Consider the following 17,957-nt stretch of genomic DNA (forward strand, 5'->3'; position numbering starts at 1 on the left):
AACCTTTCTGAGTTTTCTCATCTATAAAGCCAGGGTAATGAAAACCAACACTCGGATGAACTGCGATGAAGCATGTGACCACCCAGGCACATCATTAGCACAAGTAAACACTCAGGAACATCAGCGGTTTCTGCCATCAGGAATGCTGTTACTTCTCCCCATTCCTTTTCTCACCAATCAGCTCCCCAGCTGGCCTCCCTGCCTCTAGCCACTCTAGACAGCTAGTATCTGCTCTCCACCTGGCAGTGGGGGTGATCTTTCTGGAACAGGCAGCTGACTGGTAGTCCCCTGCCTGAAAACTGGCCCTGGCTCTCCAGTGTCTCATGCTGAGTTCTTATTCTGTGGTCTGGAATTTGAGCTCTTCTCTCTCTGGCCCCTGCCAACTTTTGTAGCTTCACTTTTTGAGACTCCCAGTCTTCCCCTCTGTACTGCACCCCAAATTCTCTTCTATCTGCCCCTCAAACACACCTCTGCTTTTTCAGCCCTTCCTGACTTTGTCTCTGCCTCATTGGCCTGAAGGGCTCTCTTCACCTGCTTATAATTCACAACCAGCCCAATAGATGTGTTCCATGATACAAGCCTGCTTTGTTCCCTCCTCTGAGCCCTCCAACTCTATAGTAGTACACATCACACTGGATATGATTGCTTGTCAGTGTTGTCATTGACTACCCCCAATAGACTGTGTCAATTCACTGTGGTCAGGCAGCCAGAACACAGCCAACTTCATTCAATATGGAATGAATGGTGATCCTCAGTTCTCTTTATTTTTAAAATGATCAGCATAGGTAGCCAGGCCTAGTTAATCCAGAGGAATGCAAGAGCACTGGGAGCTGGAGGAAATGAAATCACAGAGGGCTTCCTGGAGGAAGCTGGACTGAGTTATAAAGTGTCTGACAAAGAGCAAGATTGAGCAAGAGAGGGCAGGTGAGTGTGAAAGAGTGAAGATCTGAGAAACTGAGTGGCTCCCTGCTGTCACACTTGTTTCTCTAGCTTCAAAACACTCAAGGCCCTACCCCCATCCCCTGGCCACTAGCACAGGACTGGTTTCACATTTACATAGAGAGTTTTCACAAATTTTTCCTCATTTGTGTGGTTGGTTGGCTCAGAGACTAGTCTGAGAGTTAGCAAATGTAAGACCTCAGATCCCCCCTTTGCCCTGGGCTTCTTGTGTGACTTGGAAAATCCCTTTCACCTCTGATCCCCAGTTTCCTCATCCATCACACAGGGATACAAGTTATTGGTGAATAGCTGGGAAAATGTCCACAGACCACACAGTTCTGAGCCCCGGTGAAGACAGTTACTCTTGTTGTTCTCATATCAGCAAAGCCCAGTGGTTGCTACTAATTAGCCACTTGGGAGTCTCCAGAAAAACGTTACTCAGGGCCCCAGCAGAATGGGATCTCAAGGGGGAGAGCCTCCAGAAGGCTAGTGATGGGCAGGGCTGGGAGGTTTAATGGGACCAGGACCAGACCCACATGGTTCTCTCCATCAAGGCAGCGCTGACCTGGAGAGAGAAGGGGGCAGCTGAAGTGGCCTGGGTTGCAGGAGAACTGGGCCACCCTGCAGAGGTCTCAGGTATGAAGGCCACAAAGGAAGAGTCCAGAGCTGGTCAGAGCCCAAGAAGGGACAAGGTTTTAAGAGGGCAGGCTTCAGGCGGGCAGGTAGGTAGAGACTCTCACCCTATTATGAGAAGGACTCTAAGAGAAGGGAGATGGGTTAAAATCTTTCTGCCCCAATTTATAGCATTCTGGATGGTCTGGTTCTGATTTGCTAACTGTGTGATTTGCTAACTGTGTGATTTTAGCCAGGTCATAGCCCCTCTCTGGACCTCTCCCTCACTATCAGCAACAATAAGGGAACAGGATCATAAGGTCTTCATAAAGCCAAGTGTTGTCTGATTCTGCAGGAATGCTGGAGAGAAAGCCCTGAGGTTGTGGGTGTCGACAGCCATGCTCCAGTGTCTGTCTGTGGAAACACCGGGAAGCAAGATGGGTCCCACTGAGAGGCTGGTTTTGTAGGAGATGAGTCAGAGCCAATCTCCAGCCCTAAGGAACTCCCAATGAGGGAAACAAGAATGACAATTCCCGGAATGATGTGGGCCTCCAGACAGGGGAGCTTCAGTGCCTCTCCCAAAGTGGAGAGGCAAGGTGGCCCCTGGGTGGCTCAATCGGTTAAGCATCCAACTCTTGGTTTTGGCTCAGGTAAGGATCTCATGGTTCGTGAGTTCGAGCCCCACATTGGGCTCCACACTGACAGTGCAGAGCCTGCTTGAGATTTTCTCTCTCCCTCTTTCTCTGCCCCTCTCCTGCTCACTCTCTCAGTCTCTCTCAAAATAAATAAATAAACTTTAAAAAAAAAAGTGGAGAGGCAAGGAGCCAGGAATATGGCTTCCAGTACAGCTCTGCCTTCAACCCCTGTGTGACCTTGATCAAGTCACTCCTTTTTATTTGAAATATTGGGAGAAATGGGGATTGGACTATATTGCTTGCTTTTAAGTGCGCTTCTGTCTCTGATGTTCTGTGATTGCCCAGCAAACCTTGCATGACCAGCTTACATGGGCCTAGTCAGTGGAGGGGATAGCCTCTCAGAATTGTAGCAACTTTGAGGGAAATGTGGTTTGTATCAATCTAAATGCTAAAATAAAAGAAAATAGAAAACACTGTGGACTAGTCCATTGTGGGAAAAAGTGGAGTTTGACTCAGGTTTACCCTTTCATTCATTAATTCATTCATTAAAAAATATTTGTTTTGGGTGCCTGGGTGGTTCAGTCAGTTAAGCGTCCGACTTCGATTTTGGCTCACATCATGATCTCATGGTCCATGAGTTCAAGCCCTTGTCAGGCTCTGCACTGACAGTTTGGAGACTACTTGGGATTCTCTCTCTCTCCCTCTCTCTTTGCCCTTACCCTGCACATGCTCCCTCTCTCTCTCTCAAAATAAATAATTAAAAAAATATATCTTTGTTGAGGTTTTCTGAGGAGCTGGTTTTACCAGGCACGAGGTGTATAACTTTTCTGCTCAGGACATGGGGCTTGGCTGCCATGAACTTTTCCATGCAGATGTGTGCCCAGCCCATCTCTTCCTTAAGTCATGACTTGAAAAGAGCATTTTTGTAGCCATGTAGAGCCTCTGTTTGGTAACCAGTCCATCTGAAACTGTTAGAAAATGCCCTCAAAAGAAAATAGAAATTTAGAGCTGTCTCTGACATCAGCCTAAGAAATGGAGAGAGGAAAAATAAACCTTTAGACTGATTTTCCCCTCGGTGGAAAGCAGAGTTTCCCAATTCTCCAGCTGTCCTGGCTTTGCTGGGCCAAGTCCAAGGCCAGAGCCAGGAGGCCCGCTTCACAGGACTAACTCTGGCACCGACCTGCTGTTGACTTGGGACTGTTTCCCATCCCATTCCCGCCCGATTCTTCCTTTGTGAAGAAAGGATCAGGGACTCACCTATCTGCAGGGCCATTTCCACTCTTACATATTCTGTGACCTCAGGAGGGTTTTGTTAAAAGAGAAGGAAGCTGGAGGCGGTCTGGGAAAACCAAGTGGAACTGCTCAAGTGGCGGTTGGGGCAGAGAAGCAGTGATTTGAATGTGGGCGTAACGTGGCCCTGGATCATTTAGTCCAGGTAGAGGGTGAACCAACACTTCCCTCAGCTCAGTTCTGGGGGTTGCAAAGTCTCACTTGAGTCTTGGGTGGCCAGAGTTGTGTGGGACCTTATTCAACAGCTTCCAGAGAGCACAGTCACTGAAGAGTGCTCACTCGGCCATCTCTCCTCTCCGGGTTCTGAGTCTTCTCAATTCTCTGCAGCGCCCACTGCACAAGAAAGGAAGGCTCGGGTTATTTTGATTGGGATGGCATTTGAATGTGTAGATTGCTTTGGATAGTATCTGCATTTTATCAATATTTGTTCTTCCAATCCACAAACACAGAATGTTTTCCATTTCTTTGTGTCTTCTTCAATTTCTTTCATAAGATTTCTATAGTTTTCAGCAAACAGATCTTTTACCTCTTTGGTTAGGTTTATTCATAGGTATTTTATGGGTTTTGGTGCAATTATAAATGGGATCGATTCCTTGATATCTCTTTCTGTTGCTTCGTTATTGGTGTATAGAAATGCAACTGATTTTTGTACATTGATTTTTATATCCTGCGACTTTGCTGAATTCATGGATCAGTTCTAGCAGTTTTTTGGTGGAGTCTTTTGGGTTTTCCATGTAGAGTATCATGTCATCTGTGAAGAGTGAGAGTTTGACTTCTTTGCCAGTTTGGATGCTTTTTATTTTATTTTGTTGTCTGACTGCTGAGGCTAGGACTTCCAACATTATGTTGAACACAGTGGTGAGAGTGGACATTCCTGCCACCTTGCTGATCTTAGGGGGAAAGCTCTCAGTTTTTCCCCACTGAGGATGGTATTAGCTGTGTGTCTTTCATATATGGCTTTTATGATGTTGAGATATGATCCTTCTTTCCCGACTTTCTTGAGGGTTGTTTTTTTTTAATCAAGAAAGGATGCTGCATTTTGTCAAATGCTTTTTGTGCATCTATTGACAAGATCATATGGTTCTTATCTTTTCTTCTATTAATGTGGTGTATCACGTTGATTAATTTGTGAATATTGAAACGACCCTGCAGCCCAAGAATGAATCCCGCTTGAATAATTCTTTCAATGTATTGTTGAATTCGACTTGCTAGAATCTTGTTGAGAATTTTTGCATCCAGTTTCATCAGGGATATTTGCCTATAATTCTCCTTTTTAGTGGGGTCTTTGTCTGGTTTTGGAAACAAGGTAATTCTGGTTTCATAGAATGAGTTTGGAAGCTTTCCTTCCATTCCTATCAAAATAACACCAGCATTCTTCAGAGCTAGAACAAACAGTCCTAAAATTTGTATGGAACCACGAAAGATCCTGAGTAGCCACAGTAATGTTGAAAAAAAACCCCCAAAGCTGGAGGCATCACAATCCCAGACTTTAACCTGTATTACAAAGCTGTAATCATCAAGACAGTATAGTGTTGGTACAAAAACAGACATATATCAGTGGAACAGAATAGACAACCCAGAAATGGACCCACAAATATATGGTCAACTAATCTTTGACAAGGTAGGAAAGAGGATCCAATGGAAAAAACTCTCTTTAGCAAATGGTGCTGGGAGAACTGGACAGCAACATGCAGAAGAATGAACCCAGACCACCTTCTTACACCATACACAAAAATAAATTCAAAATGGATAAAATACCTAAGTGTGAGACAGGAAACCATCAAAATCCTACAGGAGAAAACAGGCAGCAACCTCTTTGACTTCGGCCACAGCAACTTCATACTTGACATGTCTCCAGAGGCAAGTGAAATAAAAGCAAAAATGAAATATGGGGATCTCATCAAGATAAATAATCTGCACAGCAAAGGAAACAATCAACAAAACTAAAAGGCAATGGATGGAATTGGAGAAGATATTTGCATATAACATATTGGATAAAGGGTTAGTATTCAATCTATAAAGAACTTACCAAACTCAACACCCAAAAAACAAATAATTCAGTGAAGAAATGATAGACACTTTTACAAATAAGATATTCAGATGGCTAACGGACACATGAAAGATGCTCAACATTATTCATCATCAGGGAAACACAAATAAAACCACAATGAGATATCACCTCACACCTGTCAGAATGGCTAAAATTAGGAAACTCAGGAAAGAACAAATGTTGGTGAGGATGTGGAGAAAGGGGAACCCTCTTGCACTGTTGGTGGGAATGCAAAATGGTGCAGCCACTCTGGAAAACAGTATGGAGGTTATAAAAAAAGTTAAAAATAGAACTACCCTACAACCCAGCAATTGCACTACTAGGAATTTACCCAAAGGACACAAAACTGCTAATTCAAAGGGGCACATGCACCCCAATGTTTATAGCAGTGCAATCAAGAATAGCCAAATTATGGAAAAGCCCAAATTCCCATCAACTGATGACTGGATAAAGAAATGTGGTATATATACATATACAATGGAGTATTACTCAGCAATCAAAAACAATGAAATCTCACTTGTTGCAACAATGTGGATGAAACTAGAGTGTATTATGCTAAGCAAAAGAAGTCAGTCAGAGAAAGATAAATATCATATTATTTCACTCATTTGTGGAATTTAAGAAACAAAACAGATGAATATAGGGGAAGGGAAGGCAAAGTAAGATAAAAACAGAGTGAGGCAAACAATAAAAGACTCTCAAATACGGAGAACAAACTGAGGGCTGCTGGAGGGAGGTGGTGGGGTGGGTTAAACTGGTGACAGGCATTAAGGGGGGCACTTTTCAGGATGAGAACTGGGTGTCATATGTAAGAGATAAATCACTGGGTTCTACACCTGAAGCCAAGACAATACTGTTTGTTAACTAACTTGAAAATAAATTAATAAAAAATAAGTAAATAAATAAATAAGTAGAATGTTGTAACTTAAAAGAAAAAAAAAAAGGAAGGAAGGGTCGGGGTTACTGGGCATAAAATACTTAAACAGTAACAACACCTGCCAAGCTACAGCAGCTAGGAAGGGGCAAGACATATGGAAGTTCCCTGGAGTCCGTTTTTTTTCCGACTAGGGGGAGAATTCATCTCCAACTCAGATTCCATTCGGAAAATGACTCCTTCGACCAAAGGTACATACAGTACCTCTACCCTTGTGGGGTAACCAACATTTGATTTGCTGTGCATGGAGCTATTTCCTGGGACATGGGAATTTCAGTGCTAACACGAGGAAGTTCTGGGAAAATCAGTTCTTGTTGCTCCATGGAAGACAGGTCACAGGTACCCAGTTCGGAGACAGAGGCCCACAGCCCCAGCTACACAGAAAGGGCGACTGTTCCTGAGTTAGGCAGACAGCAGTCTGTAGTGCTCCTTGGAGCAAGCAGCCCTCCCTATGATATCACAGTAAGAGATCATAGAAAGGGAGTCCTCAAGCAAATGGAAACGTAGAGACAAGGGACACTGATTCAAGAGACACAACGCCCCAATCCAGATGGTGTGAGATGAGAATGGGGTGGGACGTGGGGTGTAGAAGAGGAATTGAATCCAGAGCTATATAGAAATGGTTCTCTCAGTGTCTCTGAAGAAGGCTTCCCACCAGTCCCATAGAGCTTATGAGTTGAAAGCCTTTATCAGAATCCACTGACAACCCTTAGGCTTAGAGGTATGTAAGTAGGGTCAAGGGAACCTTAGAGTAAGGTACGTAGGTTTTTACCACAGACTTTAGCTTCGTTGTTCTCTCTCTCTCTCTTTTCATATGTTTTATTTTATTTCTGAGGGAGAGAGAGAGCGAAAGCAGGGGAGGGGCAGAGAGTGAGGAGGCGAGGAGAGGATCCCAAGCAGGCTCCACACTAACAACAGGGAACCTGATACAGGACTCCAACTCACCAACCATGAGATCACAACCTGAGCCGAAGTCAGATGCTCAAATGACTGAGTCACCCAGGCCCTTGCTTTGTCATTATCAACCAGTGATCCCATTGTCCTTATGAGGTCTCAGGTTAAAGAACTCCACCAGGAACTGCTATGTAGATATCTCTGGACTTGATGGGCTTGTGACAAATGACTGCACTCAAGATTCTAGCGCTGACAGAGAGCAAAATCCAATGAGGGGCTCATCCACATTTCATACCAAGAATGTTCCTTCACCCACGGCGGCAGGAGGTAGGCTACCACACAAGATAGCCTTAAAGGAGCTACTGAACTAACTAACAAAGTAGCTACTTGATTTTTAATTGACATTTGAACTGAAATGGATGCTTCCCAAGACTTATTCTCTTGGATGGAATATGTCTGCCCACGAAACTCCACAATCTGATTGATGTGATTCATTTATGTTACTTTTTTTTTTTTTTAAGAACCAATGGATCTAGGGTTAGAAGGCTGCATAAAAGTTTTGTAATCTAGCTCTTACCCAGATATTAAAATCTCTCTGTAGCATTTCAGCCAAAAAGCCCCCAGCCTGCATACCTCTAGTTATATGGAATCTACTAATTTTCAGGCCAAATTTGTACCTAATAGGATAGTTATAACTGTAAGAAACTTATTCCATGTGTGGGGCTGAACTCTGGGCTCCTGGAGCTACTAACACTAGCACTAGTTCTTGGTAAGCATGGCTGCCCTTTAACAGCCCTTCAGGTGTTTGTGTCCACTTTTCTTCCCCCAGACAGGACCAGCTCTTTCAAGCATTGCTCATTAGACACCTCATCATTATGGGCATCTTAGATGTGAAATGAAATTCTAGACTCAAAGAAACTATTGGGATTGAGATCTATGGTTGAAAAGGGAAAGATGAATGTTCTAGCTAATGTTTCCCTGATTGTTCTGGTTTCTAGATATGTGCTGATGGAAGCCATCTGTAATGGATCAGAGAACTACTCACTGGTCTTCTACCTGGTAGGCATCCTGTCTCTGCATGAATCTTTCTTCCTCCCTGTCTTCTTGATTTTCCTCTTAATCTACCTGCTCATCCTGCTGGGAAATGCCTGATCCTGTTGGCTGTGGTGGCAGAGCCCAGCCTCCACAAGCCCATGTACTTCTTCCTGATCAGCTCTGAGCCTTGGACATTCTACTACAACCGTCGTCCCCAAAATGTCATCCTTATTCTTACTTGGGGACCACTTCCTCAGCTTCCCTGCCTGCTTCCTGCAGATGTACCTCTTCCATAGCTTCTCCTGCTCAGAAGCCTTCATCCTGGTGGTCATGGCCTATGACCGCTATGTGGCTGTCTGCCACCCACTGCACTACCCTGTCCTCATGACTCCACAGACCAATGCTGCACTGGCAGCCTGTGCCTGGCTCACTGCCCTCCTCCTGGCCAACCCAGCAGTGGTGCAGACTTCCCACATGGCTTTTGACAACACTGCTCACATCTATCACTGCTTCTGTGACCACCTGGCTGTGGTCCAGGTCTCTTGCTCAGACACCACGCCTCATGGGCTTCTGTATTGCCATGGCAGTATACTTCTTGCCCCTTGTCCTGGTGCTTCTCTCCTATGCCCACATCCTGGCCTCGGTGCTTCACATCAGCTCCCGAGAAGGACGCTCAGAAGTCTTCTCCACCTACAGCTCCCACCTCCTGGTGGTTGGCACCTACTACTTATCCATTGCCATAGCCTATGTGGCCTACAGAGCTAACCTGCCACTCGACTTCCACATCATGGGCAATGTGGTATATGATATTCTCACACCTGTCCTCAACCTTCTCATCTACGTGCTGAGGAACAAGGATGTCAAAGCAGCCATCATCAGAATGGCATGTCCCTGGGACCCAGGGCATTGGAGGGACCCTTGATTCTTAGATGTAGTTAATTCTGTTCCCAGGATACCGGTGTGCTAAAAATAAATTATGTCATCAAAAATGTTTTTTGAAGGGAAGAGTGCCTTAGAGTAGGGCCCAAAATATACCATTGAGACTTCCATTTCCATTAATGATATATTGGCTATGAAATCAACCCTTCTGTGGAAAGAAAAAGGTCAGATAAAACAGAAGAAGTATTTTCTTAAAAGTATCAAAATTATCACCTTCTTAACACTCTGGGCAGTGAGTCAGTCTCATAAAAGTATCAAATAGATTTTTTAATATAATAATGCTAAAATAGTAATAAATATGAGAACACAGAAAAGTTAGTTATTAAGACATGGGTAGAATGTAGATCAATAGAACAGAATAGAGAGTCCAGAATCAGACCCTTAAATATATGAACATGACACAGCAGAGCGGTGTGAAAGATGGACATATAATAAATAGTATTAATACCATCAGGTATCCACATGAAATTTGTCCCTTACCTCAAGCAAGCATTAAATAATCATTAAATATCTAAATATGAAAGGCAAAACTATAAAAATCTATAGAAGAGTATAGCTCTCATCTTGGGATGGGGAGGTATTTCTCTTTTTTTAAATGTTTTTATTTTTATTATTTTTGAGAGAGAGAGAGAGAGAGTATGAGCAGGGGAGTGGCAGAGAGAGAGGGAGACACAGAATCCGAAGCAGGCTCCGGGCTCTGAGCTGTCAGCACAGAGCCCAGTGAGGGGCTTAAACTAATGAACTGTGAGATCATGACCTGAGCCAAAGTCAAACGCTTAACTGACTGAGCCACCCAGGCGCCCCAGGGAGGTATTTCTTAAGCAAGATTTTTCAAAAACTCTAGACCTAGGGGAAAAAAATGATAAATTTGACTGCTTTTAAAATGTAGAATTTCTGTTCATCAAAAGGCACCAAAGAGAGAGTGGAGTGCTGAGCTCCAGAACAGAAAAAGTTATTTGCAATGCATATCACCAAGGAAAGGACCCAGGATTCATCCAGAATACAGAGAGAATTAATTCAAGTCAATTTTTAGAAATAGTCAAGTCATAAGGAAAATTAGCAAGATGCTTCACAATCAGGTGACCAGTAAGTCTAAGAAAACACACTCAACCTAGTAGTAACAGGAGAAGTGCAAATTACAACAACAAATAGTTACCACTAGAAAACCCATCAGATGGGCTAAAATGTCCAAGTCTGACAATATCCAATATAGGGAGCATATGGGTTGATGGAACCCTCACACTTTGATAGTGGGAGTGTTTGTAAGTACAACCACTTTGGAAAACACTTCATCACTGTCTTATCATGTTGAAGATCCACATACTTTATTATCTGGCATGGCAGCATTTCTATAACTTGTAAAATTTTCCTTAGATGTAACACTGGATGCCAATAAAATATGGCATACATATGAACTACGTATATGCACTACAACATGAGGAATCTCACAAAGTGTTGAGCAAAAAAATTATGACTCAAAAAGATATATATGATATGATGCCACTTATATAAAGTTTAAAGACAGGCAAGGCTAAACTACATTTTTTTATATTAAATATAATTCATTTTCAAATTGGTTTCCATACAACACTCAATGCTCATCCCAACAGGTGCTCTCCTCAATGTCCATCACCCACTTTTCCCTCTCCCCAACCCCCCATCAACCCTCAGTTTGTTCTCAGTATTTAAGAGTCTCTTATGGTTTGTCTCCCTCCCTCTCTGTAACTTTTTTTTCCCCCTTCCCCTCACCCATGGTCTTCTGTTAAGTTTCTCAGGATTCACATGAGTGAAAACATTTGGTATCTTAAACTACATTTTTTTTATAAATGCATACAGATGGCATACATTGTGAAGAGAAGGCATATTTCTTATAAAAATGAAAAGTGGGGTTCTTTTTTTAAAATTTTTTTAATCTTTATTTATTTTTGAGAGAGAGAGAGAGACAAACAGCATGAGCAAAGGAGGGGCAGAGAGAGAGGGAGACACAGAATCTGAAGCAGACTCCCAGCTCTGAGCTGTCAGCACAGAGCCCGAAGCAGGGCTTGAACTCACCGACCGTAAGATCATGACCTGAGCCAAAGTCAGATGCTTAACCAACTGAGCCACCCAGGCGCCCCTGGGGTTCTTTTTTAAAAAATTATCTTGTTTATTTATTTGTTTAAACGTACTTATTTTGTGAGAGAGAATGTGCAAGCACGGGAGGGGCAGAGAGAGGATCCCAAGCAAGCTCCTTGCTACCAGCACAGAGCCCGACCCAGCCCAGAGCTCCACGCAGGGCTCGAACTTACAAACCACGAGATCATGACCTGAGCTGAAACCGAGAGTCAGATGGGCTTAACCGAATGAGCCACTCAGGTGCCCCAGGGTTATTTCTGTAAGAGAGGGAGAGGGTTGTAATCAAGGAGGAGCACCTGGGGCCTTATGAGGTGTTGCCAATGTTTCATTCTCTCATGGATGGTGATGACATGGTGTTTACTTTACAATTAAACTGTATATTAGACTTTATATATGTTTGTTCTATGTGAATATTGTATTTTATAATAAACTCTTACAAGGCATCATTCCATTGGGCAGAGGCTGCCAAAGTATTTCTCAAAGTTCGCTCCAAGTCTTTCCGTGGGTATGGTGACTTGAGGTGGTTTTCACATTCACAGTAAGCATCAAGCTGCTGAATACAATTTTCCCCATTTGTCCATTCACTTAAGAAAATTTTAATTGGCAGGGTGCCTGGGTGGCTCAGTTGGTTAAGCATCCGACTTCGGCTCAGGTCATGATCTCACAGTTTGTGAGTTTGAGCCCCGTGTCAGGATCTGTGCTCACAGCTCAGAGCCTGGAGCCTGCTTCAGATTCTGTGTCTCCCTCTCTCTCTGCCTCATCCCTACTCATGCTTTGTGTTCTCTCTGTCTTAAAAATAAATAAAACATTAAAAAAAATTTTTTTAAGAAAATTTTAATTAGACTTTGGAAGGTGCTAGACCATGCTAATAGAAGCTAGAGATGCAGAGAGAAATCAGAACACTCGCTGCCCTCAATTTGTTCACAATATCTAGTGAGGAAGACAGACAAGGGCAGAAATAGCACAGTGTGGTTTGGGAGTCCTCATGGAGTTAACAACATGGTGGATGTGGACTGATTGAACAGAAGCCCTGAGCTGCTCCCATCAGAGAAAGAGAGGTTTCATTCTAGAGCTGGCCAGGAGGCTGTGTGGCATGCTGGCTGCTATCTATCATGGGGTGTTGATTTTTAGCTTGGACCCCCTCAGTCAAGAAATGGAGTTCACAATCAAACCCAAAAGACTTTGCCACTCAGTTGTCTTCAGGAATCACACAGGTCAAAAAAAAAGTCTCTGGAATGGGCAGAACTACAGCGCCCCCCAAAAAGGCAGGAAGGAAGACCATTCTCAGAAAAGTGAGTGGCACAGACAGTGACATTTTTGTTGCATGTGTTAAAGGGAAGAAAACCTTCCTTAGAAAATTGTGATGAAGATGCAGCATGTGATTTAGGCAAGGGCATTAACAGAGAGTGAGAATTTCAGTAAATAGCAAATAGCAAATTTCAGTAAATAGCAAAATAGTCTTTAATAGACTTTTAAAGTCACAATGATAACAATTTTAAGTCAAAATTATGACACAAGGCATCGTTAGTGAATTCTCCCCTCCATTTCTACTCCCTCCATCTGTTTGCATGCCCTTTACATAAATTGTTTTTATTCATATTTTTTTCTTTTTCATTTTAATAGAAGCAAATCTGTATGCTTACACACATATGTATAATATATAAATATGGCTATATTATCTCTTCCTTAGGGAAATAGTAGCATTAGCATACTATAAGACCGTTCTGCACTTTGATTTTGAAACTTTAATCGACAGTTTGCAGAGATCAAGTTTTTGTTCAAGGTAAGCAAAAAAAATGGGTGGTGAGAGAGGGAGGGGGCATTGCTGGAGTGACCAGCTTTAGGTAGGAACATGAAGAAGAATTAGTCCATGGGAATAGGCGGGAAGACAGACTGTGGGCATGGATGCTGGCAGGTGGGCGGGTGTGCAAAGGGACTCTGTGCATTTCCTTCCTGTTTGCTGGAGGGACAATGGGAAGAGGTATTGTGGATCATGGAGAGAAGAGAAGGTTTGAAAAAGTCATCTGGAAGAGGAGAGGAGGGAACAAACCAGGGACATATTGAATGACCTGTCAGAATCAAGGTCTGTGGATCCCTTTTACATTAAGCTCAGATAAGGTACACCTACATCAGGAAAATACTTTCTTAAAATCCACCTCACTTTTTCCTAAGGGTGCAGGGCTCATCCTGAGTCAGGGTATGTATGACTGATATCCCAATGTTATGGATTCTTCCCAGTGGAGTTTTTCTGTTTTTGTTTTTGTTTTTTTTTTTAACCAATCATTAGGATAATTACATAGGCCAACTTGTTTTACAGGCAGCAACGATTTGATTTTTTAAAAAATCTGATCGTTTATCTGTCCTCACCAATGGCTACCTATGCTTCTTGTCAAGATAATAAAATCCGTCAGCTAAAAGACATAAGGTCATTTATATAGTAACTATATATGTCATGAGTGTACTATGTGCTATATTGTATATCTCAATGTTACAGGGAGAAGAAGGAAGAAAAAGCACTAAAAAGTGAATTCTAAGATTTCAAAATCTAGTTTAAATCACTTCTAAACTCAATTACAACGTTAAGCTCTAAAGCTGGCTCCACTTATCAGTTACACGTGGTGAAAATACTTAGGTAGTCATGAGATTATGACTCCATTATAAGAACGATATTTATGGTAATACCATTTCCTCTGCATTAATTCCTTATATTCTTGATGGTAAGTAAAATGCTCCTAGTATGCTAAATTCTTATTTGGGGCTGTTTATATTTCCAGCAGCGTGGTTCAGTTTAATCTCTTTTATCTTCCTCTTATGTGTTCTTCAAATATATTCTGAGAATTGTCTGTGCTACCTTGTCTAGTTTCAACTTTGAAGCCGTCATTATTTCTAAACTAGATTTTTTGGTTCCAAGCCCTATGTGTTTTAAATAACCTGCCCATGTTTTTCTGTGCTATCTTTAAAATAATAAACTCTATCACTGAATGCTACTTCCACAAATATTTGGAAATTAAAGAGCACCCCCCTGAATAACCAATGGGTCAAGAAAGAAATCACGAGGAAAATTGGAAAATATCTTGAGCTAAGTAAAATGAAAACACAGCATACAAAAATCATAGGATGTAGCTAAAACAAGTGCTTTGAGGAAAATGTAGAACTGGAAATGCTCATTAGAGAAAGAATAAAAATTTCAAATTAATAGCCTATTTTTTTCAAGTTTTTATTTTAATTCCAGTTAGTTAACACATAGTGTAGTGTTAGTTTTGGGAGTAGAATATAGTGATTCATCACTTACATACAACACCCGGTGCTCATCCCAACAAGTGCCATCCTTAATCCCCATCACCCATTTCAACCAATAGTTAATAGCCTAATTTTTAACTTTAAGAACTTATAAAAAAGGGGCACCTGGGTGGCTCCATCCGTTAAGCATCCGACTTCGGCTCAGGTTATGATCTTGTCGTCTGTAGGTTCGAGCCCTGCATCAGGCTCTGTGCTGACAGCTCAGAGCCTGGAGCCTGCTTTGAATTCTGTGTCCTCATCTCTCTCTGCACCTTCCCTGCTCTCTCTCTCTGCAAAATAAATAAACATAAAAAATTTTAAAAAAAGAACTTAGAAAAGCAAACTAAATTCAAAGCAAGCAGTAGGCAGAAGATAACTAAATATAGATTAGAGTGGAAATAAATGAAAAGAGAATGGAAAGAATTGACAAAACTAAGATTTGTTCTTTGAATACATCAACAAAATCGACACACATTTAGGTAGAGTGACTAAGAAAAAAGAGAGAAGATCCCCAATTACCAAAATAAAAAATGAGAGAGAGAACATTACTATGAACCAAAGAGAAATAATTACAAAATGTTAAAGGAAGAGACTACCACGCCAACTCTGAAACAAAAGGCTGAACCTAATCATTAACTTAAGCATGGGAATGCTATCATTTATGGCACAGTCTGGTTTGGAGCGACATGGCGAGCTGATCTTACACAGGGTTGTGGACAACATGGAGATGAGAGGCTGCTGGACCTTCAGGGGTGCCAGCATCGAGGGAATGGTTTGCATGTAGCGGTGGAAGTGTGGTTTGCTGGAGTGAAGCTGTTTCTGGGTGGCTGACTTTTCAACTGGCTGGCTTTCAGGAGCTTGCATGCTGTGGGAAGCAGTCATTAAACAATACAACAGGTTTAAAATAAGTTCTGAGGACTATGTGTTACCATGACTATAGAACAGCCTGTCATTTCCTAGAAACCTGAGAACACTTTTCTTCTCAGAGGTAATGAAGTAAATCATATTTTATCCCATGATGTTATACTAGTAAGTCTTAAAATGTTGGCTTTTTACAAAGAAATCCCAGCCAACAGTTTGGCTCTCCTGTTTTGGGCTCACTTTTGTAAGTAAAACAAAAGAAAATTGGGAACCTAAAAGGAAGCGAAGTCTTGGTTTTTGTTTGTTTTCTCCTACCTACTGCAGTTCTACTGACCATTGGGCTCCATGTGACCGCTTCCCTCCAAGAAATCACACCCCTTCGTTAGTTTCATCGGGGACATCCTGGAAAGCCCTTAGTCCTTCTCATGCTGCCAAAAGCTGGCTCTGGGTGGTTTTTTGTTTTGTTTTTGTACAGACCTGGTTAAAAAAAATTTTTTTTTGAAGTATAGTTAACACACAATGTTATAACATAGTGATTTGGCAAAGTCTACACGTTATGCTATGCTCCCAAGTGCAGCTACCATGGTTCTGGGTGTTTGTTAAGGAGCTCTGTAGTGTCTGAACAAAACAGAACAGAACAAAAGAATCCACCTAACAGTCCGGTGGTTCTGCGGGATTCTTTGCCTTTAACTTAAGAATGGTTAGATCTTCTCCTCCAGAAAAACCTTCAGCATATACCTTTATGGCACTGAAGCAAAGATCCACATATACAAATTTATCCCAAACCAAAATTCCTCTCTTCAGTCGGAAGGAGAAGATCTGGAGAGGACAAAATAGCAAAAAAAGTTCTGGTTTGTTATTCAAAGAAATTTCCAAAACCATCTTCAGTCCCATTGTGACATTGGTTAGATCAGAAGGGGCTGTAGTCTCTGCTGTATCATTCTTTTGGTTTCCATCAAGCTGTCAATGGCTTAGTAATCTTGCGTCCTGCAGTTGTGTATCTACAGTCGACATCTATTATGCAGGTCCTTTCTGTCGGCTGAAATGAATCGCTCGTGCATGGTCTTCCTCTGTTCTGGGCAGCAGCATCAGGCGCAGCAAGGTCATCTCAGTCATTTCTGAGGTTCGTGGTCTCGAAGCCTCTATGTTTGAAACCAGACAGTCCCTGCAAATGCACACCCTATTATTATTCCATTTTAAAATGTGCTTGCTGCTTGGCCCAGAAGTTCTACTTCTAAGGATCTGAGACAAATATCTGGGTGCCCATCCCCCAGATTCATGTTAAAAGGACATTAATAATAATATTGTTCATAATAGCAATAATTGTGCACAACCTAGATGTTCGTTGGGAGGGAAATGAACAGTCTATGTCATATCCATATTATGAAATACCAAACATCAGATAAAAAGAATGAAATATGTCAGATGGAAAGGTTCCAAAAGTTAGTAATTTGGAATATAAATGATGCCATCAAGAGCAAAATGATTCTATTTATGTTAAAAGAAAAACAAAACAACCCCCTCTCCCCAAAAGAAAAACAAAACAACTCGCCCCCCCCCCCCATGCTTAGAAAAGATCTGGAAGGGGGCGCCTGGGTGGCTCAGTCGGTTAAGCGTCCGACTTCGGCTCAGGTCATGATCTCACGGTCCATGAGTTCGAGCCCCGCGTCGGGCTCTGTGCTGACAGCTCAGAGCCTGGAGCCTGTTTCAGATTCTGTGTCTCCCTCTCTCTGACCCTCCCCCGTTCATGCTCTCTGTCTCAAAAATAAATAAACGTTAAAAAAAAAAAAATTTAAAAAAAAAAAAAAAAAAAAAGAAAAGATCTGGAAGGAACACACCAAATCATTACCTCTGGGGAGGGGAGGGGAGAGGAAATATGAGGAAGGTCTGGTGTGAAGAAAACATTCACTTTTTACTCCATAAATAAATCTCCATATTGATTAAGATACTTTACAATAGGATCTATTTATTACTTGTGAAATTTTAAAAAATTGTTTAAATTTTATACAGATTAGTAAAAGAATGACAAGAGTCAGAAACTGAGAGCAATGGAGCTAAAGGAAGGAATCTGAAAGACTGAGGTACAAAAGGTCGGCCTGGCACTGGCTGGGGCTAGGGCACAGACCCCCACCTCACATTCTTCCCACAGAACCCCAAGATCCTCATTGTGCCCGAGGAGTAGTGTGCTCCAATCCCACAACAGGGTTTTACTATTTCGGTTGGTCAAAATCTCAGCTCTCACTTACTGGTTTACTGTGTGGGAGGCACTGAGCTAAGTACCGAAAGCTTCCCAGGAGCCTGTGGGTTAGGCAGCATTTTTATATACCCTTTTCACAGGAAAGGAAGTAAAGGCCCAGTGAGGCTAAGGGATTTG

At 42.1% G+C, this 17,957-nt stretch overlaps 1 pseudogene; it reads left to right on the forward strand.

Annotated features, from left to right (window-relative positions):
* The first annotated feature begins 8,362 nt into the window (after positions 1 to 8,362).
* Positions 8,363 to 9,311, forward strand: LOC131486569 (olfactory receptor 2AT4-like; annotated as a pseudogene).
* The last annotated feature ends 8,646 nt before the right edge of the window (positions 9,312 to 17,957 follow it).

The sequence above is a fragment of the Neofelis nebulosa genome, chromosome 10 (assembly GCF_028018385.1).
Source record: "Neofelis nebulosa isolate mNeoNeb1 chromosome 10, mNeoNeb1.pri, whole genome shotgun sequence".
Taxonomy (NCBI): domain Eukaryota; kingdom Metazoa; phylum Chordata; class Mammalia; order Carnivora; family Felidae; genus Neofelis; species Neofelis nebulosa.